The sequence below is a fragment of the Pseudorca crassidens genome, chromosome 5 (genome assembly GCF_039906515.1).
Source record: "Pseudorca crassidens isolate mPseCra1 chromosome 5, mPseCra1.hap1, whole genome shotgun sequence".
Taxonomy (NCBI): Eukaryota; Metazoa; Chordata; class Mammalia; order Artiodactyla; family Delphinidae; genus Pseudorca; species Pseudorca crassidens.
In genome coordinates, this window is record NC_090300.1 from 120816649 (window position 1) to 120839741 (window position 23093).

General features: G+C 37.5%; 1 protein-coding gene and 1 pseudogene across 2 annotated transcripts in view; both read right to left on the reverse strand.

Moving 5' to 3' along the window:
• Window positions 1-23093, reverse strand: part of SAMSN1 (SAM domain, SH3 domain and nuclear localization signals 1) — a 455109-nt gene that overhangs the window by 273091 nt on the left and 158925 nt on the right. The window contains exons 2-6 of one of the 2 annotated variants that reach the window (XM_067739226.1): window positions 16182-16252; window positions 14848-14887; window positions 11686-11778; window positions 3535-8018; window positions 2803-2898 (exon numbers count right to left, since the gene is read on the reverse strand). The gene's annotated coding sequence lies outside the window, so the exon portion shown is untranslated. Of the gene's footprint in view, window positions 1-2802; window positions 8019-11685; window positions 11779-14847; window positions 14888-16181; window positions 16253-23093 lie in introns of both variants that reach the window. The other variant, XM_067739225.1, reaches the window with a different exon arrangement.
• On the reverse strand, window positions 1245-2711 carry LOC137224549 (RNA-binding motif protein, X-linked 2 pseudogene; annotated as a pseudogene).

A 23093-nucleotide genomic window follows, 5' to 3' on the forward strand; every position in this document is an offset into this window, starting at 1 on the left:
TTGCATTTTCAATTATGCTAGATCACTTTACATATCCCAAGCTCCCTAGCAGGTAAGCAACTTCTTGTGAGATATAATAAAATACCATGCTTTCTTGGAATACACACACACACACACACACACACACACACACACACACATATATGTATATATGAAGTAGAGAAGGATAGCAAGAATATGCGATCAGAAATAATCTATTTTAATCAACCATGATTAGTCATGTATCTCAACTGATACTACTTTCTGTAAGAATATTCTTTGCCCTTTATCATTAGCTGAAGGTACAGTGGAAAAAAAAAACAATTTCCATGACTACTGATATATAAAATCATATAGGAGCAGAAACCTAAATATTTTAAATATGTTTTACTGCTTATTAGAAAAATCACATAATATTAATCAGTTCCCTCTCTGCTGGCTGAAATTCTTCCATGGTAGCCTAAAGAGCTTAGAACCATAAAAGACTATAGAGATCATCTAGAGCTTCTAACTTTTGCACATCCTGCTACCTAGAAAATGGTAATATTTAAGCCAAATACTATGGGAGGGGAGTTACTACATGGTGGATCACCACAGAGAACTACTCTTAAATCTTAGGCATCAAAATCTCAGGAGTTTATCAGGACGTCCCTGGTGGTCAGTGATAAAGAATCTACCTTCCAATGCAGGGGACTAGGGTTCGATCCCTGGTCGGGGAACTAAGATCCCACTTGCTGCGGGGCAACTAAGCCTGGGTGCCACAACTACTGAGCTCCAGCACCTCAATGAGAGAGCCCGTATGCCGCAAACTACAGAGCCCACACGCCCTGGAGCCCGCGCGCCACAACTAGAGAGAGAAAACCGGCCGCCACAACTAGAGAGAAGCCCGCGTACCGCAACAAAGAGTCCGCACACCTCAACAAAAGATCCCGCATGTGGGTGCTGCGACTAAGACCCAAGGCAGATAAGAAAGAAAGAAATGACGAAAGAAAAAATCCACTGAAAAAAAAAATCTCAGGAGTTTATCAAAGGAGCCATACAAATCTGGTAATGTAATTTCAACTGTTGTAAAATTTTGAATGGTTGTAGGAATACAGAACAAAACAAATGATGCTCAAATTTTAAAGAAATTCTATTAAATTAATTTATTAACATATAATTAATAAACCATAAATTTAATAATAATTAAAACTACATAAAATTAATAAAATTTTAATGAATAAAATTAATATATATTAATGACTTTATATTATAAAATTATACAAAATTAATAAATTAATTCCAGTCCCATAGCATTTTAAATATCACATTTCATTTCAAACTTTAAGGATCTAAGCAGGCTGCAGCCTTGGTCTAGCCCGTGGTCACTGGGATTGGAGAATATGTGTGGCTGTGCCTTCATATCAGCTAAAATCTATCTGAGCTTCACCTCTGTCCCAATCCCTGCTCTTCTTCTCTTTCCTCCTCTGGTCTCTGATCAAGGGCAGGTGGACTCAGAGCCTGGGTTCTCCTTCCTCAGCCCCCTCTCCAGATCCCTCCGTACCCTGCAGTAAGCTGTCCCCTGCAGCAGCCATCCCGGCCTCGGGGTGGCTGGGTGTTAGGGCTTCGTGCCCTCTGTAGACTCTAGCTTAACCTTGGTAGGTTTATGGGAGCCTAGAGCATCCTCTTTTTTTAAATCTGGCCTCTGGCTGGCAAGGACCATGGCTTATTTGTTCCTCTTCATCTTTAACTTGTATATCAGTATTCACTTTGATATTCTTTCTTCTCTGTTTTTCCCATTTGTGCCATTCTGAGAGTGCCTCATCATCCAAGCTTTCAGATGAACTAGACAAGGGGATCTGAGCCCCATAGCCCCTCTCCCAGAGCTTTCTGGTGGCATCATCTGCATCCTCTGAGGACTGAGGGGGACGGGATGGTAGCTAGGTATGTGGTTGACTCGGATAACTCTTCCCTTGATCTTGATTCCATTAAAATTGTCAATGGTCAAACTTGTACTCCTCTGGTCCTCATAGAAGATAAAGAAGAATCCTTTAGACTTCCCTGTCTTCCTGTCCTGCACGAGAATAATGCTAACAATCTCCCAGTACTGGGAGAATACACAGAGGCTATCTCCTTCAGTCAATTCATAAGAAAGGCCTCCCAGGAAGATCCAGGCACTGTCCTTGTACTCGGAGTGCCATGATGCCTCAGCTATCACCATAGTACCAGCCTCGCATTCATTCAGCTTGTCAACCAGCTGCACTTTGGTTAACAGGTTCATCTCCCTGGTCTGGGGCACCACACAAGAGCACCCCAGTGCCTGGGCAAAGCCCACTTCTGGTGGACGCAAGAGAGCACTGCTTCTGGTGAAGACCTTCAGGGCAGGTGACCCATCCCTGCCCTGCTCTCCCCACATGCCCTCAGCTGCCGTTCAAGTTTCAACTTTTCATGGTACCTCATTCACTATGAAGAAGTGTGCTACTGCTCACTAGTTTGAAAGCCCTAATCTAGTCCATTTAAAAAATAGATGATTAGGTTGAAACAAAGGCTTCCATTCTGAAAAGATGTCTGATCATAGAAGTTGTAACTTCTGTTTCATTTTTTTCCCTTATAATAAATCCATTTGAGAGTCTACAATGTGCTAGTTTCACTTTGGCTAAATTATTAAAAGTAAATATGTTACAAGGAAGAAACTTAGATTGAGCTTTACTTAATATGACTCATTGTATTAGAGTTCTCCAGAGAAATAGAACCAAGAGGATGTAGGTAGGTAGGTAGGTAGGTAGATAGATAGACAGACATATATCTATGTATAAACAGATTTACTATAAGGAATTGGCTCACGTTGTTACAGAAGCCGAGAAGTCCCAAGATCTGCAGCTGGCAAGCTGGAGACCCAGAAGAACTGACGGTGTAGTTCGTGTAGTTCCATTCTGAAAGCTGAAAGGCTCAAGACCCAAGAAAAGATGATATTTTAGTTCAGGTGGAAGGCCAGAAAAGACTGATGTCCCAGCTCAAAGCAGTCAGGCAGAAGGAACTCCCTCCTACTAAGGGAGGGTTAGCTTTTTTATTCTATTCAGGTCTTCAACTGGTTGGATGAAGGCCACCCACATTAGGGTGGGCAACCTGCTTTACTCATTCTACCAATTCAAATCTTATCCTCATCCAGAAACACCCTCACAGACACATCCAAAATAACATTTGACCAAATATCTGGGCACCACATAGTCTAGTCAAGTTGACACATGAAATTAACGATCATCCCCATCAGATTTCCAGATTAAGTCCCAAAGCCACTCTAGTTCTGCTTCACTTTTTCATACTTATTTTATTGATGTAGAGAGTGATCCTTTGCTCTCAAAGACGGAAGTTCCCAGGGTGAATGCAACACATGTTTGTGTGTACAGCCTAAAATGACAATGAATAACCAATACCTACTAACATAAGCAATGACTCCATTGAGTGACTCGTGGCATTTTGCAGAGTCTTAGTTTTATTTGATTTCTCAAAATCAGCCACCCAAATTTCTGTGAAACTACTGCTACTTCTGTAACCCACAAGTCTATAAGAACTGACCTTTTTTTCCCCCAAAGTTGTGCCTCACTGGGTGTGTCAGTCATTTGCTAGTAGTCCCACTTGAAAGCTTCGTGAAATAGTCACTCAGGTGCAATGCTCATATTCAATCTCGTCATATGTCCAACCTGTTAAATTTGAAACCCAGAAGATAATCGCACACTTGTCACCCTGCTTTTGTTACTTCATTTCTATCATTATTGCTAGCACAGATAAACGCACTCAAAATTGGCATATAATAGAGAAGTTGAATAAGTATTAGAAACCCCTTTATACCTCTAGCACAGAAAACACACCTCTACAGTTGTACAACTTGACCCATAATTAAATGTCATGTAAGAGGCAAGATATATGTATTTCTAGTGAATAAGTGGACTTCTTGATTTATTTTACTTATGAAAGATGGACTAATGACATATGCTTCAGTGAGATGTTATCATGGATATAGCTGATAAAATATAACCCTGTGTGTTGTTAGAGAAGGGATTTGAAAATACTTACTCAGCTCTGTCCAGGAGCTTAAATAATTTACCCCAAGTCTTTTCTATCACAAGCCTCCAGGTTATTCTACACCCTTGAGACCATATGGGAATCAGGAGGTGGAAGTCAACCACTGTCAGTTATAAATCTGAAAGGCATTAGATGGAGGAACACACGAGGAAAAATATCCTCTCCAGCATTGATATTACTTGTATCATCATTAACAACAACACAAGTTACAAGTGTCTTACTGGAAAAATGATGAGAACAGACTTTGAAAAGCCTAGCTAAATAGAAATGTGTAGCTATACATACATACTCCCTCTTTGTCTAAAAAGTCCACTTCACTAAAAAAAAGCTATATGAGGCACAGCAGGCCCAGTACCTAGGACCAGAATACTTTTTGAGGCCCATGAAAATGTCTTAATTCTTTAAAATCAGGAGAAAAATTAATTTCATGTCAAAGAAAATGTTTTAATGTATAATTATATCTTTAAATCAATGTAATCATAGAACATAATTTTTACTAATTGTGTTTAGGGATGATGGGGTCTATGAAGACAAAAGTCCTTAAAGTCCATAACAGTCGCAATGTGGTCCTACTCCCCAAAGCTATGTTTATCCTACGTAGCCCTGCCTTCCTGGCCGTAGCTGATTGAAACAGGGATAGATGCCTGACCTACGTCAGGTCTATCAGATTCTGTCTCCTATGGGTTTGGAATTGAGATTTAAACTTAATATTAATAAGTATTTGTTAGTTTATGGGACCTGCACCTTTTGTAGCCTTTGGTACAGTCATGTGTGTGATACAGTGATCTGTCCGCAAGAAAGAGAAAGGAATGAGAGATGATGTGGCCTGTGGGACAGAGAGAATGAGATGGGGAGATGCTGCCTGAGCTCCTGGTGTTCCCTAGTCTCTGTAGGCTGGGGCTGGTTGTCCAGACTTTCTTGGAATCTATGAGGTGTCCCAGTCTCCTTTCTTAAATTCTATTTTTTGGCTAAGCTGTTTGAAATTTTTTTTTGCTAATTTTAATCTAAGAGTACTGCATTAGTTTGCTAGGGCTGCTATAACAAAGTACCACAAACTGGGTGGCTTAAATAACAGAAATTTATTATCTCACACTTCTGGGGACTACAAGTCTGAGATAATATTATCAGCAAGATTGGTTTCTTCTGAGGGCTTTGAGGGAAAGCTATGTTCCACAATCTCTCTTTGGCTTGGAAATGTCTATCTTCTCTCTGTATCTCTTCATATTGTCTTCCCTCAGTGTGTGTCTGTGTCCAAATTTCCTCTCCTTATAACAGTCATACTGGATTAGGGCCCACCCTAATAAGCTCATTTTAATTTGATTAACTCTGTTAAGACCCTGTCTCCAAATAGGTCACATTCTGAGGTATTCAAGGTTAGGACTTCAACATATGAATTGGTGGGGGACACAATTTAACCTATTACAAGTATTAAAACAAGAAGGTAAATGTAGATTAAATTGTAGAGTGCCAGTGTATTATTGTCATTGATATTTTTGATATATTTCTTCCATTTTATTGAATTTGAATTTTTAAAAAGCACTTGAACACATAGAGGAAATATCTCTGTAGAAGCAGTCTAGGGGAAAGGATAATTGCACAGGGCAGAGGTGATGGCTAGAAGACATGAAAGTGGAGACAGCATCCAAAATGGTGTGGAATGGTTTTTTGGGAATGAATCTCATTTTCATGTTAAGAGCTGCCTGTGCAAAACCTTCATTCTAGTAACTTGGACTTTATAAACCATGTTTTGTTAAATAATTCTCATATATAGACAGAGCCTTCAGAGAATGTAACAGAAGTTCCTGAGTACATGTGTTAGCGTTTCTGCAATTTCTGGACTACGGTAAATAGCACAGTATATCATGTAATGTATAGCAAGAAGCTGGGAATCTAAAGATAGCATTAAATTAATGAAGTGTTGTACAGACAAGGGACATTCTCATTATCTTTCATTATTATTCTTTTTTTTAAAATTTTATTTATTTATTTTTGGCTGTGTTGGGTCTTCGTTGCTGCACATGGACTTTTTCTAGTTGCGGCAAGCAAGGGCTGCTCTTCGTTTGTGGTGTGCAGGTTTCTCATTGTGGTGGCTTCCCTTGTTGCACGCGGTCTTCAGTAGTTGTTACACGCGAGCTCAGTAGTTGTGGCGCACGAGCTTAGTTGCTCTGCGGCATGTGGGATCGTCCCGGACCAGGGCTCGAACCCGTGTCCCCTGCATTGGCAGGTGGATTCTTAACCACTGCGCCACCAGAGAAGCCCTCAAAACTGTTTAATACATTAGAAGAAAGGGAAATAAATAAATAAATAAATGGCCCTTTATATGTTTCCTCCTCCTTCCCCTAAACTTGACTACCATAAACTTAATTTTGCCCATAATTTTCTTAGGTTTTAAATTTCCAAAACATGATACAGTATCCCATAATAGCAAAGAAAATGTACTGTAGAATCAGACCACCTGAGCTCAAAGCCTTCCTCTGCCTCTATAATGCAGTTGTAGGCAACCTATTTAATCTCTTTGTGTCTCAGTTTCCACGACTATAAAGTAAAAATAAAAAGAGAACGTTGGGCTTCCCTGGTGGCACAGTGGTTAGGAATCTGTCTGCCAATGCAGGGGACATGGATTCAAGCCCTGGTCCAGGAGGATCCCACATGCTGCAGAGCAACTAAGCTCATGCGCCACAACTACTGAGCCTGTGCTCTAGAACCCGCGAGCCACAACTACTGAAGCCTGTGCACCTAGAGCCTGTGCTCCACAACAAGAGAAGCCACCGCCATGAGAAGCCCGCACACCACAACGAAGAGTAGCCCCCACTCACCGCAGCTAAAGAAAGCTGGCGTGCAGCAACGAAGACCCAACACAGCCAAAAATAAAAAAAAATAAAAAAAATTTTAAAAAAAGAGAACCTTATTCTTAGGGGTGTTAGGAAGATTAAATTAATTGCTAGAGATAAAGTGCTCGGTGTAGAGAGAGTGCCATCTAAGGCTTTGCTATTATTATTGTAGAGAATGAGCCCTGGCCTTCTTTTATGAAGTTTGCCTTTTATGACAGTCCTAAGGCAAATCTCAGCTGCTGACTGCCGTTCTTAGGTAGGTTAAAAGCACAGACTTACCTTGAGGTGAGGTTGTCTGGGTTCAGATCCACCACTTACTTCCCTAGCATCACAGAGTATGTAACTTCACTTTCCCCATCCGTGAAATGGAGATAATGGTACCTACTGTACAAAATTTGTTGTTATAATTGAATGAGTTAATTTATGTAATGCACTCAGTACATACCAAGTGTACACCTACCTTAGTTATCATCGCCACTACTGGCTGAATTAACCAGGTGGCAATCCCTGACACTGAGCAGAGCCACCAATGACATAGCACTGACCCTGGTGAAGCTCATGGCCAGACCACTGCTGGACTCGACAGAGTTTTGTGAATTTTCGAATACTCTTTACTCTCTTGGAATTTATAGTCAAAGTCCTAATTTGAATAGCTTTGACCTATGTATAAACACAATTTAGTTTTCTTTTTTGGTTTGTTTCAAACAATTTTTTAAAAATATTACAAGAGCAGTGCTTGAGAAACATAACTCTTAAATTTGTCACTTTAATTGTAAGTTAAGGACAGACATAACCTCAATGTAAAATAGCTATAACCCCATGCCATGCAATTAAATATTTCTGGACCACTGCTCCCAAAGAATGGGGTGGGGGTGGGGGAATTATGTATGAAACATATATTGATATTCATACAGTATTTATAAGTACTTAAAATTTTTTGGCCTCCCTTTGGGGAAGGGAATCTAATTTTCTGATTAATTAGTATAAGACAGGGCTTCCCTGGTGGCGCAGTGGTTGGGAGTCTGCTTGCCAATGCAGGGGACGTGGGTTCGTGCCCCGGTCCGGGAGGATCCCACGTGCCGCGGAGCGGCTGGGCCTGTGAGCCATGGCCGCTGGGCCTGCGCGTCCGGAGCCTGTGTTCCGCAACTGGAGAGGCCACATCAGTGAGAGGCCGGCGTACCGCAAAAAAAAAAAAAAAAAAAATTAATATAAGACAATTAATTTCCCTAAGGTATAAAAATCAAAAGAATTTTACAGGTATTTGATAACAATTTGATGATCACTCTCTTCAAAATGTCTGTATATGTGACACAGAGAAAACAACAATGAGATGTAAAACATGTAAAACAAAGCTCTTATTTTATTTGCATTTCAGAGCAAGAACATTGAATGCAGTATTACTTTGCTGATATTATAGCACAAGAAAGAAATTTAGTCACACCTCTGATAAAAGAGATCATCTTGGAATTCTATACTTGTATAATTGGGGAACTCTAATGCATAGAAGTAAAAACATTTCCCACAGTGGTGCTAATTACTGTACAGTATCCATAACCTTTAGAGCACTGAGCTTAATTCAAACAGAAATAACAGATGGTGTTTCAGGAAAACAAGCGTTTATATTGCTTTTTTTCCCTTTTCATATGCAGCTATAAGAGAAAGGCATGTTGGAAGTTTATTGAGACCCAATTCTATTTTGTTTTCTATTCTGCATTCTATATATTTTATTCTAATAACAATGAAATTAAATTAATTTTAACTTAAGAAAGAATATTATACTCATCAAATATCATGTAGAAAACATATTTTATTTATCTTGGCAAAAGTGCCACTCATTTGATAAGATAAAAGAATAAGCTTTTCAAATGTATACTGTATTTCAGATCATGATTTATTGTTTTGTGCTCTATATTTGCTTTTGGAAGTGGACCACTTTGGGAGAATTCAGATTAGAGCAAGTGGAAATACTGGCTAGAACTTGAAACAAGTGACATCTTCTGACATCAATTTCTACCATTTTCTATAAACAAACAAGAAAAACAAAGCCTGGATAAATCTACAACAATAATTGGAAGACTTGCAGGCAGAAACGCCCAGAGAGGCTCTCTCAAGTGGACCACTTTGGGAGAATTCAGATCAGAGTAAATGGAAATACTGGCTAGAACTTGAAACAAGTGACATCTTCTGACATCAATTTGTACCGTTTTCTATAAACAAACAAAAAAACAAAGCCTGGATAAATCTACAACAATAATTGGAAGACTTGCAGGCAGAAACGTCCAGAGAGGCTCTCTCAAGGGGATGACAACATGATTTATAACAATCTTGTTAAACTTAAAATATATTCCTCCTGAGTATAGTGTTGTGCATCTGTCTTTACATCTACTCTTTGGCTTCCATTTTTATTTCTCTATTTCTATGAATATTCACTTATTCCAACCAAAAGAACTGGAAATCAATTTATTAGTGACTGAATTAAACAGCCCACTCCCTAAAGTTTTTGAAAAAGACTGAAGTCAAATTTTATTGTGTAATATATGGAACCCAATATATAGCAGACCAAGGTAGGATGACCTACACTATGTGAGCATTATTTGTATTAGCTGCTACTGCTATGCTTACCATCCAGAGAGTTTCCCCATCCTCCCAATAAAACAGTTGGATTCATGTGAATCATCAATACCCTCAGGTATAAACTGTGTCAACTATTTGCCCTAATTTTGCTAGTATATAGCCAGTATTAGAGGAGATGTTCTAATCTGATTTACTTTAACATGGTCAATTTCAAAAAAAAAATAGATCAGTGATAGTTGTTCTTTACAGCCCAAACCCCACAACTGATGATACTTCTCTGAATTGATTTAGATTTGGTCCTGCTTGAAAATGACCTGTCTAGATTCCCCTTTGCCTTGTTATTCTAAGTCTCTGCTAAAACCAGCACATACGCTATGGTCTGGCCATCAGGACTGCATTATAAGTGAGTTGATATCTTTCATGGTCATTTGGACAGATTCTAAAGCAGTCTTGAATTAAATGGTCTTTATTCTGTTAATGTCATGTTACACAGAAGTTCCAGACTGTAACATAAGACCTAAGGCAAATACACCAAGATCTCACTTTAGCTGGGACCACCCTCCTTGATATTATTCTTAGAATCTCACAAATAACCTCAGGAATTGGTTCATTCCTCATATCAGAATATATGAGGCCAGAATTTGGCTCATGTGATTAGACTGAAGACAAAATTTTCGCTAAACCATGAACTCTATTTGGCAGTGGAAATGACATTTTTTTCAAAATGAGTCCCATCATGAAAGCCATTGGTCCACTCACTCCACATCAGTATAAATCCTTGCTGAGTCTAGAGATTTATGTTTTCAGTTTGGCCTTCCTTTTCATTACTGGAGAGCTTTAATTTCTTTTCATTACTTAGGGTTCTCTCATTTTCTTTCCTCACTTTCAATGCTCTGCATATATTACACACCTGTATTTGTCTTTGATAATGGAAAAAAAAACTCATCACTTTCAATGCTCACTCAACATATCTTCATTATCTTGGGAATATCTTCACCAAAATATATTAAAATGTCACTAGAGAAAAATGAATGCATATAGAACATATGAATATTGCTGGGCTAGATCTGTATCTCTATCTCATTAGTCAGCATGCAGCCTTTTGGCTGAATGCCTACATTTCAAGCCCAGCAAAAAACAAACATCAAATAGATTTGAGAACATCAGGCACAAATAGAAAGAGGCCCTTTTCTGTGTTATTGTTCTACCAGTTATTTATCAATTTACGTCTTTTCCTTAGTCTTTTTTTTTTTTTTTTTTTTTTTTTTTTTTTGCTTCAGAGTCAGGCAAATTCCATTTGTTCCTTTTTTCCACAAATATTTATTGTGTACCTTCTATGTGCCAGGAGCTGCTATAGACACTGGGAACAAAGAATGAATAAAACCAGTAAAGTCCCTGGTCTCATAAAGATTACATTTTAGTGGAAGATGAGAGTCAGCAAACAAATAAATACACAGATTGTTAAATAGTGGTAAGGGCTAAGGAGAAAAAAAAAAAAAAAGACAGGGTAAAAGGTAGAATGTGCTCTGGGGACAGGGGGGATGCTATTTTATGTAGGGATACTTGAGTAGAGACTTAAAGGAAAATAAAGAAGCAGGTCACATGAGTATCTGAGAAAAGAGTGTCCCTGGCAGAAAATGGAATGTGCAATAAAATCCTTCATAATATGAACCGATCAAGACTGGCTTGGAGATGTCAACTCCCAAGTAATGAACAGGTCAGAATTGTAAATTGTTTAAAATATCATACACTATTTTATTTTCTTAGATATTTTGCAAAATTCCTCCAAAGATATTGTTCAAGTAACCTTTACTCATAGTTTCTAAATTCTTACAAGTTTGTATTACAAAATTGATGACTCTAAACTTCCTCTCTTTAAGGTTGTTTTACATCTTTGAATCAATGGTGGGTGAGGTTTTATTGTACTGTGTAGTTGTTTGGTTACTTGCTAAGAAAATTTTCTGCAAGTTTCCAGACTGTGGGTGTATAGGGAGCACAAGCAGTATAACCAGATGTCCTCTTTCTCATTTAAGAGCTTAGATTTCAAGTGACACTTGCATATTTTTCATATAGACTGCTGCATTTCATAGTAGAATGAACGTTCTCTGCAACGAGATGCTGTGATCTTTGAAAATGAATGTAAATCCCTATCCTCACAGGCAGTCTCCAAAGGCAATCTGAAAAATGCATCTAGATGTTTGAACATAAACAGTGAAAGCAAGAGGAAAAGAGTCCTTACCAAATGGAGTAGAATACCAAATGAATGGAGTGCCAGCTCTTTTATTTTTGCAGAGGAACAAAATATCTCCTTTTTATTCCTTTTCTTTAGTGTCTGTAACCATCAAATGATTTAATTAATACTTGGCACTTAGACAATAAATATTATACCCCTTTCTTCTTTGACCATAAGACCAGCAGGAAGATAAGCAAAAAAGTAAATATTTCTAGAGGTTCACAAATACCTGAATTCAAACTAATAGTGGGTGCAAATGAGAGATAACACTTTCATCACTGGATTTAAGCTGCTTTTTAACCTGATAAAGTCTCAACCTCAACATTGATTTTTCTCTAAAATAAATAACTTATCTGGAGGAAGAACAGATGAATTTACATCCTGCAGAAATAACTTAGGATGCTGATTCTCTAAGGTTTGTTGTAAGACTAAGAAATATTGACCAAGAACAACAAGAAAATTCCCATCCAAAATAATGTGAGCAGTTTAAAACTTTATTTTTGTATTTTGCCTTTATTCTCGGTACTTCCTGTAAAGAGCTTAGTAATCACTCTGTCATTTATCTTCTCAATATTTACATGTATAAAATAGTGAAGGGAAAATAATCATTTCTAATGACTAAAACAAAGAGGGTTTAGATAAAATTTTAAGGACCTAAGTGGATTATTGGAGCAATTAGACAGATAATCCCTGCAAAAATTCACAAATGTGGTTGAGGTAAACATTGTTTTGTTAGACTTTGAGCCTATAGATTTCAGATAATCACCTTGATTTTCTCTTTACTCTTCATGAAGACACACAGGCTAAGTAATTTGTGTAACATATATTATCTATATGCTGCTTTCAGTACCATCATCTGTTTAATCAACATTTATGGTTAGTTGACTTTCCTTAATTAAAAAAGGAAGATTAACTTAGCCATTAATTTGCAATCTAAAAGTATAAGCTTCCACCTTGCCAAACAAATAACTAGCACTGGCAAATGACTGTGTGATTCCACTTGACTGATTTTTAGTGACAACATGGCGTAGTGACCTTAAGAGGGATAACATGGTACAAATGCAGTGTAAATATATATCAGATAATGTTAAGTGAAAAAAATAGACCACACTATTACATCTCCACTATAATTAAAACTGTTAAAAGTAAGACAAGAAATGAATGGAAACAGGGAGAAAACATAATGGGTTAGTTCATTGCCATCATCAAAAATTTGGGTTCAACTAGATTTAGATTCAACTGAAATTTAGTGAATCCCTACTATGTATCAAACACTATGCCAAGTTCTTTCATTCTCCTTTATCTCATTATCTTTCATCAATCTTGTAGGAATGGTTTATTATTATCCTCATTTTACCTAAGAAAAAAATAAATTTCAAAGAAAAGACTAGATTATATAACTTTGTGAGAGACCAGAGTAAGCCAGGGTCTCTGATGTCTTTCATGTATTTCTTACAACACATAGTGGCTTAAAAATAAATAAATATAACTCGAAAGCCTAATCAGTTCAACTATCCAGTGGTTTAAAAAATACACAATATATGCTATATGTAATACACTAGGCCTCACTGTCATTAGGTATGAGGCTTTCAGGAATTACATCTTGCATTACAGAGTAGGACAGTCACGGAAGTCCACGTGGATAAAGCTGCAATGGACTGTGGAAAGAGATCCAGAATATACCTCTGTGAAGAACCTTTATTCTGAACTCCTCTTCTCTGTCTAAAGGCAGAGACTCCCCAAAGAATTCAGCTATCATAAATCCCTTTTCCAGGGGATTTTTGTGGCCATGAAGAAGGTGAGAAAAGACCACTTGCACCTGCATAAACAAACATTATCACAAACTTTCTTATCTCTGTTTTTTCCTCTAAGAACCCATGTATTTTTTCTAAAGAAACCCATCTTTTTCTGAGAATCCTTTTCTCACCCCTGCCTTTCTACTTTTAAGTTAGATATATAAGCCCCTAATCTTAGCTGTTTAATGAGCCACTTCATTTGTGTACTCCCATGTCCAAACAAACTTTTTTTTTTCTCTTGCTAATCTGTCTTTTTTGTCGGCTTAATTTGCAGTACCCCAGTCCCTTAATATAAGTGGGTAGAGGAAAAAGTTTTCCTCCCCAAGAGTTTGGTGATGAGAATAGGATGGTTGGAACTCATCAATCACTCTGGAGGCTGCCATATTGAGATATTTTACTATAAAGAAGCATATGCCTCTATACATTATGAAACTGTGTATTCATAAACTTGCCAGTATACTAAAGAATGCTGGTTTGTAGCAGACAGTTCACATTGCCTGCATGTTCTTTTTCTCTGGAAATTGAGGTCACTAAGTGTTAAGAGTTGTAAACAGGACCTCCCTGGTGTTGCAGTGGTTAAGAATCTGCCTGCCAATGCAGGGGACATGGGTTCGATCCCTGGTCCAGGAAGATCCTACATGCCATGGAGCAACTAAGTCCATGCCCCTAAACTACTGAGCCTGCACTCTAGAGCCTGAGAGCCACAACTACTGAGCCTGTATGGAGCCTGTTCTCTAGAGCCCACAAGCCACAACTACCGAGCCCACTACTGAAGCCCACACACCTGGAACCCATGCTCCACAAAAAGAGAAGCCACCACAATGAGAAGCCCAGGCACCTCAACGAAGAGTAGCTCCTGCTCACCACAACTAGAGAAAGTCTGTGTGCAGCAACGAAGACCCAATGCAACCCCCCAAAAAAAGAATTGTAAACAGTATGTGTGGATAGAACTAAGACTAATAAGATTGAAGAAAAAAATCCTATGCAAAGTATTTAAAGAATGTAGAATGTTTTTATTTAGGAAAAAAAGGAGAGTAATCTTGCCCTGAAGTAATTTTTTAGAGGTTTTCAACACATTGTTCCAAAACAAGAAAGAGGAAAATAAAGGACAAAATCCTGATGGAAATAAAAAGTTATAAAGAGTTGGTAGAAAAGAAACAGGAGAAAGAAGAGAGCAAGAGAGAATAGCTTATGTGGTTAAACTGGCTAAGATTGAATGGATTTGTTACAAGGAGATTTTTATCAATAACCACTGTAAAACTAAAATGACAAGGTTTTCTTGGATTACTTGTCTGCTCTTAATAACAGATTATAAAAGGTTTTTCTTTACCTTTTGAGTCTTTCACCTAGGAACAAAGATTCTGTGTCTTACCAGAATAATTTCTTGTGCTTTATGTTGTCTTTATCGTGTCCTGAAAATGAACAGAACCAAAACTAAGTTCTCTAAATGTTAAAAGAGCTAATTTGTGTATTTGTTTTAATAATCATATAACCTCCTATATTTACTTAAAAAATTATTTTTTATTGGGTAAAAGTCACATAATATAAAACATACTATTTTAACCATATTTAACCATACAGTTCGGTGGCACTAAGTACATTCACATTATTGTGCAACTCTCACCATCATCCATCTCCTGAATTTTTCACCTTCCTAAACTGAACCTCTGTCCCCTTTAAACACTAACTTCCCATTCCCCCTATATTTACTTTTTAAATCTTTTATTATCACTTTGGTTGAATAGTATTGTTTCATATTGATCTGTGATCCTGTTTAATCAAGTGTTCAAACCTTTTGACATTTTTGATAACTTCTCCAAATCAAATTCTAAATAAAGTCTTATTGACCTTGAACTGACCTTTAGATTTCCCAGAGGATCCCTGGAAATTTTCAAAGAATTTCTTTTCTTACCTTGTAAAAAGAGAGATGTCACACTAATTAGGTTTATTTGATAAGCTAAATTGCATGGGAAGCATTGTCAAATAAGTAGAGATACTTACATTCCTAGTTATATTTGTATGTGTATATGTTATTAATGTAAGTATGTCAGAAATTATATAAAGTTTTTTAGAAATTTGACAATGTCCTTACTATCCATAATATGTCTTGTTATAATTTTATCAGTCGTAATTCCAGTTATTTTTAAAAGTCGTATGTGACAAAGTCATCTAAATTTCCTTTTCAATTGCCTTATAATAAACTCTCATCAGATCTTTAACCACAGTCATTTAAGCCTTTAGTGATTCACACATAGTTACTGTTTTACTCTGATTCTTTTCTGAAAGTTCTTACAATCAGCTACTGGCCAAAGTGCTTCATCTTCATCAAAAAGGACTGTCTCAGAGACTCATGAAAAGGACTATGACAGGTATTCTGAAGTATAAGCTTCTAATGGCATTGCTTAAATAACTTTAAGATCATATACTGGAATGAATAAGGATTTCCACAATGAATGGAAAAGCTAATGAGTTCACAAAACCACTAACCCAAGATCAAACAGAATAAGAATTAATTATGCGGAGCTGAAAGAACTAATGAAGAAGGATTATGGTTTCTTTTTTGACTTTTTCTCAGAGTGTTACTGGTTTTTTAATGTTCTGTTTTCTTGATATAAAGAACCTCTTTCTTTTAAGCTATCTATACACAATAATTGAATAGATGGTACCTTGTAAGTAAAAATGAAGCATTTATCTTTTTCTTGTTACCTGATCCCTCCAGAATGCAGAAACTCTGGCAATATAGTTATTTGTGTAAGTTCAATAAGAATATTTTCTCCCTGTAACAGGACATAATTGAAAACATTAGTTTTACTAAAGCTTTCACTGGAATGTCATATTTGGGAATGATGTGCATAGCATCAGTTATAACCATACAGTTTTAAGAAACTAGGTTGACTTTATTTTTGTTTTTATTATTATTTTTTTGTGTGGTACGCAGGCCTCTCACTGTTGCGGCCTCTCCCGTAGCGGAGCACAGGCTCCGGAGGCGCAGGCCCAGCGGCCATGGCTCATGGGCCCAGCTGCTCCACGGCATGTGGGATCCTCCCGGACCGGGGCATGAACCCGTGTCGCCTGCATCGGCAGGCAGACTCTCAACCACTGTGCCACCAGGGAAGCCCCTAGGTTGACTTTATAAAGCCAATGCTTACAAAGCCCTCCTTAAAAAAACTGGTGTTGTATCTGATTTATAGGATTCCAAGCCTTACAAATAAGTAAGGATAGTAACTTCCTGACCAGCTCAGGAATTGTAGAATATTTGGGGAACCTTAAGAAGAGACAAATTCACCCAAATCTACAGATACTGCAAATAAAGTCTGATGGCGAGTTCTTGGCTTGACTTCCCGAATTCAAGAGGCTTTAAAAAGTTCCAGCATGGGCTTCCCTGGTGGCGCAGTGATTGAGAGTCCGCCTGCTGATGCAGGGGACACGGGTTTGTGACCCGGTCTGGGAAGATCCCACATGCCGGGGAGCGGCTGGGCCCGTGGGCCCGTGGGCCATGGACGCTGAGCCTGCGCGTCCGGAGCCTGTGCTCCGCAACGCAAGAGGCCACAATAGTGAGAGGCCCACGTACCGCAAAAAAAAAAAAAAAAAAAGTTCCAGCAAAGCAAACTTCAAAAGGTCTATATAGTCAATTTCCATCCTTGCCACATTTATGTAAATGACCAGGCCAAATTTAATGAAACTAGACTTATTTTGTAAGCAAGAGTAATTTTACTTTGCCTATTTTTGATCAAAATTGGGGTGACCATAGAGAAAAAAATTATATTTTATTGAAAATCTGTAATGCATCCTTGTGGGTTATCAGATTCTAGTCCTATTCATTGTCTTTGAGCTGTTCTTGCCTCTTTCTAAACTGGATCCTACAATCTTGTTGGCAATTAATCTTTCTAGTTTTACTCCTACCCTCCTGACTTGGCATCGCTGAGGACTAAAACTGCCCTTTTCCCAAAGAGCTGCAAGCTGAAGCTAGATGAATTAGCACAAAAAATTCATCACCATAACTGTGGATCACTCAAAAATTTTACTAGAAACCTGCATCTTCCATACTCTGCTCCAGGAAATAACCATGACTGTGATACTGTCACTACCATCCTTACTATCCCATCTAAAGACACTTTGAATGGAACAACAAACAAAACAAAACCCCCGGGTTTGTAGTCTATTCTGGTCATTATTCTTTATTTTTCTTTTGTTTCCATAGAAATATCCCCCATTAAGTGCCTAATTGCTTACACCATATAAAGGTCTAACTTTGGTGGGTGCCCCACCGCTACTTGTACCACTGCCTCCTGAAATAAGATACAACTGTATAATTTTACTGACCTATTCCCAGGACTAGAATGCTGATTCAATGAGATATGGGGCAATCAGACAACCCAGCTTATTTATGAAACTTATGGGAAGTTTCAGACAGGGAAATTAAACACATAAAGCACAAAATTATAACAATGTGTATGATTTTTTTTTTTTCTGAACTTCCTTTATTTGTCTAAAGAGATTTCTCCCCAAAGAATTCAACTATCATAAATACCTTCTCTGGGGGTGGTGGTGGGGAATTTTATGGCTATGAAGAAGACAGAAAAAGACCACTCACACTGGCATAAACAAACATCACAAACTTTCTTATCTCCCATTTGTTTTCCTAAGAACCCATTTATCTTTCCTAAAGAAACCCAGTTGTCAGTCCCGTAGAAGTTTTTCCTCCTTCTCGCTTTCCCCTGTTAAATTAGAAATATAAGCCATTTACCTAAGTGAATAGAGGATAAGACCACCTCAACCCCTGCCACAGTGATTAAAGATTTAGTTCAGCAAAAAGAATGGGCTCAGAAGATTTAAAGGTAGTAAATAAATGACAATGCCCACTGAAAGGGGACAAAGGGACAAAAGAAGAGAAGAGAAATGTAGAAAAGCTGAAAAGTCAATAGAAACAAAGCACTCTTTGGTTGATATTAAAACAAGCCTATAAACTAACCATTACATAAATAAATATGGCAAAGTAGGGCTCAGTAAACTAAAATCAATTCTTTATCTTACATAGACCATTGGAAAGTAAACATTGGACTGAGAAGAATTTATGTTAGCCCAAACAGTATTTAGAAAATAGGATTCTCATCTATTAAATACATTTAAGTAATTTGTATTTAATTCCTTTCAAAAGAGTGGAATGAAAACATTCGTAAATGCTCCTTATTGTTCTGACATGATCAGAATGAAATTCCACATGCAAACTAGAACTTTCTAATTTCATGCTCAAACTAAATCTCAGATGAAGATGACCATGACCTCTTGGAAAGAATTATAAACCTGGAATAAGAAACCTTGGTCCTCATCTTCACAGTACACATCTATATTTTGTCTATATTTTCTAAGGCTCTTTGCCACTATGAATGGCTTTCTAGAACCAGCTCGATGAAGCTGACATGTTAGACATCCAAAGCTAATAAGTCAAAATGCCTAAAGAAAAGGCAATTATTTTGACCTAGAGGCCACAAAATATGGGCATTCCATACGATCCTCCCCCACTACCACATCTCCACATACACAAATCACACTAGGTGTGTCATTTCCTAAGGTTGGAAGACAGGTCAACTTATCCTCAGGCCAAGAACTATAGCTGGATGGTGTAATCTGAAAAACTTCCCAGGTATTTTCCTCCAAAAGTTTATCCCCACACTTGCTTTACAGCCTCACTGTTAAACCTCTCTTTGGGATCAAAGATCTCTCTTCAGATTAAATGACGGTGTAAAGGTGAAAACAACTGTCCCAGTGCTAGTCACATAGCACATCCTCAATTAAATGCTTACTGAAAAAAAATGAGCTATACCTCCGAATAAATGCCTTAAACAGTTACAGACAGAGTCACCATTTTATGGCCACTTCATAACCAATATTGACTGCACAATTCTCTTCTCCTCTTCTTTAGGCGTGTGGAGAAGTGCAAGCTCTGTCACCATTCTTTCTACTTATCCTGCTCCATTGCCTCATAACACTTGCTCCATCGATAATCCTGTATTTATCTTGTATTTTCAATCACTTGTTTTACACTGGCTTTTTCTCTCAGGCCATAATTATGGTCAAGTCTCTCACATACTAAAATGATCCACATTTGGCCCTGTTTGATCTTTTAATGAGTAGCCTATCTTCATCCTTCAGGTCAAAGTGTTCTTTAAGGAAGTCTGTATGCAGAATCCTCTTTCTCTGATCAAGTCTCTATTCAAACATTTTAATCTGGCTTCTCCCTTACAATTAAAATGTGGCAAAAATGGCTACCACAAGCTTCTTAGTTGCTAATTACAGGAGCTTCTGTTCAAAAGCCACATTATTTTATTTCTTGTAAAAAATTTTTTTAATGACACCCACCTTCCTGAAACCCACTTAGCTTCAATCACACACAATACTCCCGGTTTTCTTTTCTTTCTGATCTTTCTTTTCCAATTGGCTTTCCTGGCTTTGTTTTCTCCTTTCACCCCTCAAATACTGATGTTACTCATGGTTCTTTGCTCGACTCTACCTTCTGTTCTCAGTCTTCACACTTTCCTTGGTGACCTCAACCATCTTTACAGTTTCAATTTCACCTATGTTCCCAAACATCGCTCTCCAACACTAGCTACTCTACTGACTTCCTGTAAAATATTTATAACTGCTTCTCGACAGGACTTTCATAGAAACTTCAAACTCAACCTGTTCAGTGTGGACAATTTATCCAAATATTCTCATCTGCCAGGAATTTAAATTATGTCCATTACCAAACAACTCTCAAGACTTGTCCATTCTAAGTCATAAATATGTCTTGAATATGTCTCTTCCCCTCACTCTCCACCATTCTCCCTTAGCTCTTGTCTTGGACAATGATGATGCCCTAAAATTCATTTTTTTGGGCTTCTCAATTCATTCTCCTCCCTATGCCTGTCTGTCACCCACAAGAAAAAATCCAAAATCCTTAGCTTAGCAAACTCATTCAGACTTCTTCTAGTCTCCTGCCATTGCCCCACCATTCATGTATTCATTCAGTCAAGAAATGTTTATTATAATTACTTAATATTTATTCTTTTAAATATAACGATGAATAAGGCATAGTCCATGAACCTGTAAAATTTACAACCAAGTAGAGAGGAAAGACAAATAAATATTTTTAAAGTGATAGAAACTATGTCTTTGGGGTATATATTCAATACAGAAGTAGCATGAGAGAAAGAGTACGTAATTTTTCTGAGTGATATATATTAGGAAAAGATTCATAGGCAAAATTATGCTATACCTGAATCTTGAAAGAGCAAAATGGCGAAGGAGGGAGAGTTTAAGAAAGCCCTGTGCTCTAGAGAAACCAAATTACTTGAAGTTTCCTGTATTATCCCTGGGCTTTCATACATGTAACTATACATACTGCTCCAATGTCTTCTCTCTTGGACACCTAATACAATTTTTCTGAGCCATCTAAAATGTCACTTATCATGTGAACCCTTTTATGACCCTTCCATAGACTAAATCCTTTTCTTCTCCCTGATCCATAGCTTGCCCGTGCCTCTAACTGCATTGTGGTTGTTTGTTCCCTCTTTAGTTATTCGTAGCTAGGAATTATGTGGTTTTCATCTCTGCATCTTGATTTCTGGTAGATAACAATCACAGTTTCTATCATTATCTGTTGAATGCCCATAATTTACAGTGTCTGATGTACATAATCTCTAATTTTCACAAAAACCCTTAAGTGTACACATTATTATTATGTTTATAAGTGACAAAACTATGGGTCAGAGAGGCCATATTTGCCCAACTGGATACAGTTGGTAAGTAGTTAAGCTGATATTAAAACTTAGATGTCAATCTGTCTCCAAAGCCTATATCCTTATAAATGAACTACAGTATCATCCTAGTGGGTCCTGAAGAAATATTGAAGGAATAAATGGATGAATTAATAAATGAATCATTGAATTTATGATTTTCTGGAGTTGAAATGATAAAAAATTAGGGCAAGCCCCATACTCATTAGCTCCCTTTCTTATATGAGTCACTGTCTGAACCCACAAAATTTCATTTGCAGTCTTGCTGCATGTATCCTAATCATCTGTCCTGATCTGTTTGTATCTTGAATACAACTATCCCATTAAAAAAATTGGGGTTTTTCATGAGCACTTCCACATCATAAAATTCCACCTGAAAGTAATTACATAATGGTGACTAAGGACAAGATATTATCTGCAGATTAAAAAGTCTTTTTGTCCACATAGGAAAACAACCTAATAAATAAAATGTGGTTACTGCTATAATTAAATAAGTTTTTGAAATATAGTCTCACTCTTCGCAGATAATTTACATATCTGTTATAATTCCTTCAGATGCAGTTATACAATAAGTAATGTGTAATATAAAAATACCCAAATAGGAATAAAGTTTGTTTTGGTGTTATTTGGTGTTTACCTTGTCTGGAAAACCTAGAAATCAAAAATTTGAGAATGATACATAATTATCATTTTGTTTTATGCATTTTGTACATATCTTTCATAAGCAAGTTCTGTACTTTGTAACCTCATAAAGAAAAATTGAGACTATCTGAACCCACTAAATAGCTACTTTAAGCATACTCATACCCCATTAATGCAAAATGAGGTTCTAGTGGCTTCTGTATTACTCAGTATACACTAAACTATGCTGTAGTAACACATAAACCTCTAAATCCAAGGATATGGTAGGTTACATGTCTCCAATTATGTCCATATCCTAATCTCCAAAACCTGTGAATGTTGCCTTACATGCAAAAGGGATTTTGCAGATTAAGTTAAAAATTTTGAGATGTGGAAATTACACAGGATTATCTGGATGGATCCAATGTATTCACAAGTATCCTTACAACAAATGAAGGCAGGAGGCTCGGAGTCAAAGAAGGAAACGTGAAGATGGAAGCAGAGAAAAGACAGAGAGAGGAAAAAAAGAGAGAGAAAGACAGAGACAGATTTGAAGATGCTATGTTGATAGATTTGAGGATGAAGGAAGGGACCACAAGGCAAGGAGTGTAGGTGCCCACTAGAATCTTGAAAAGGCAAGGACACAGATTCTCCCCAAAAGCCTCTGGTAGGAATGCAGCCTCAACAAAACTCTGATTTTAGGACTTCTGACTTCCAGCCATGTAAGGTAATAAATTTGCGTTACTTTAAGACACTTAGTTTAAAGTAATTTGTTACAGCAGCAACAGGAAAGTAAGACAAAGGGTCTTAACGTTTTAAAAAGTTGTCACTTTAGGCATGATACATGTCCATCACTGGACAGTGCAGGGACTTTCTTTTATGTATTATAGTTAGTCAAGGACCCACGTTGACAGAGACTCCACCAATTGAAAATCATCAGTTGCCCCAGCAAGGGGGAAGAGAGTGTGTGGTGATTTCAGACCCATTCTTCTATATTTTGGTCTACAAAGTAACACATGGCGCTTCTGTTTACAATCCTTTGGCCAGGAAAATCATATGATCCTGCCTAACTGAAAAGTTGCTGGGAAGTATAACCTTCCATAAGCCTGGAGGGAAAAACTGGACATTGGTGGGCACTAGTAAGGTCTGCCTCCACCATACCTGATGGAGTTGATGAAATCCTTGGTCAAGATAGGTGAAAAGAAATCTTTCTGACCTG